We start from the raw sequence: 2038 nt of genomic DNA, 5'->3' as shown, positions 1-2038 counted from the left end.
CTCTCGTGGCAAATTAGGAGAGAATTCTTGAGTCTGAAGGGAAGGGGTCTCATTCAATGGCTCTCTCCCAGTCTGCAAAAAATCAGGAAATGTCATCCCAAGTGTACACAAAAGCTTCTAAACATTACTTCAAAAATCAAAATATAAAACAATATCTTGAGCATATACCTCTCGTGGCAAATTAGGAGAGAATTCTTGAGTATGAAGGGAAGGGGTCTCATTCAATGGCTCTCTCCCAGTCTACAAAAAATCAGGAAAAATCATCCCAAGTGTGTTCAAAAGCTTCCAAACATTACTTCAAAACTCAAAAATGTAAAACAATATCTTGAGCATATACCTCTCGTAGTAAATTATGAGAGAATTCTTGAGTCTCAGGCTATTGAGAGATTGGAGATAAAGGTGTCTCACTTGATCGCTGTGTGTTAAAAATTAGGGGGCATTCAAGAACAGTACAAGATTTTCCAAAAATTTACTTGAAAAGTCCAAATGTAAAACAAGATTTTTTGAGAATTTACCTGTTGTGTCACATTAGTGGGAAAAACTGGAGTCTGAGTGTGTGGAGCAACATTCTGGTTTCCTTCCAACTCTGACACACGGGCTCTAAGCTCCATGTTCTCTGCTTCCAGTAAGGACATTCGATCCTTCATGCTCTTGGCATTCTCCATCATTACCTCGATGATCTTGTTCAGTTTGGTATTTACTGAGTCCTCCTCAATCGAAGCAGAAGCTTGGCTAGTCTCCACATTTTCCGTCATATGAATAAGAACATCCAATGTGTCTACAGACCTATTTTTCCAATCATCGGCTTTAAACTTGTACCCTTTCTTGGATATATCTTTCACGGATTCCAGCTCGTCACTATGTTCGTCTTCCCTGGAGACATCATCTTTTGTATCATGAGGAATAGGAGGTAGGATGCATGTGACCTTTAGCTGAAAGCACAAAAAAAAGAGAAACCAATGAGAATAAGTTTTTAAAAAGAAGAAGCGAAATAAACACAGAAACGTATCAAAACAAGGTCATTGTAAAAGCTTACCTTTTTATTAGCTTCAATCTGTAAAACCCGTTCAAGTGATGGATTTTCTAGCTCAGTGTATTTCTCACACATGTAAATCGGTCCAGGAACATCAAAAGTCGGTGCCCAATTACTGAACTTATCTCGTAGCAAGGGAATGGACTCTAGTATCCAAAGATGGAATACTAGAGGATAACCTTGCAACTCGAATTTTGAAGTATCCTCCAGGTGGTTTGCGACAGCTTTTTGAATTGACCTCAGGAGCACCAGGTAAGCGTCTCTTCCCCATGGATACATCATATCCTTTGCTTTGTTGACATACTCCAAAGGAAAAGTCCCTTTGTTGTTCTTCTGCAGCAATATGCTCTCAGCCAGGAGGAGCATTGCGAGGCAGACTCTCTCATCAGAAGCATCTACTCTTGTCTTTTTGAGCTGGCTCAACACGTCGCTTAACTTATGAGTACGCCCCTTTAGCAAGTCCCACTCAAATTCCCCTCGTGGTCCTTCTACATCACCATTACATTTCAAACCGCTCACCATATGAAATTCTCTTATAGAGAATCAAATTGGCTGAGCAGTGAAATGGAACCAAGGCTTCATTCTTTTTGACAGTAACGATGCTTCTTGTGAAAATACCGTAGACAGTCTTTCCTGATAATTTCATTTCACTTCTCCCATTGAGCCTCATTACAGGTCCCAAAAACCCTCGTACTCTCTCAATCTCATCTGCTGTTAGAATACTCTCAACAATGGAGATATACATCGAGGTTGAATGTTGGTTTATTGACACCTTTTTTTCCTTTGGCTCTGAACCAATAGGGTACTTCAGCGCAGACAGAGCTAGTGTGAGTGGTACTGAATCTCCCATCTTGTTTCTATCCTGCGTAAACAAGGGGGAAAAAAATTTCAAACTTTTCTCGAAGGCTTTCCTGAAACAATACAAACCCTTCTTGAAGTGAGAAAAAGAAACACACACATACTTTCACAATCCTATCCATTATCAATGCAACTCTATCAATACCT

Source organism: Brassica oleracea, chromosome C4 (genome assembly GCF_000695525.1).
Source record: "Brassica oleracea var. oleracea cultivar TO1000 chromosome C4, BOL, whole genome shotgun sequence".
Classification (NCBI taxonomy): domain Eukaryota; kingdom Viridiplantae; phylum Streptophyta; class Magnoliopsida; order Brassicales; family Brassicaceae; genus Brassica; species Brassica oleracea.
The sequence above is the reverse complement of the archived record's forward strand: the minus strand, read 5'-3'. Positions refer to the sequence as shown.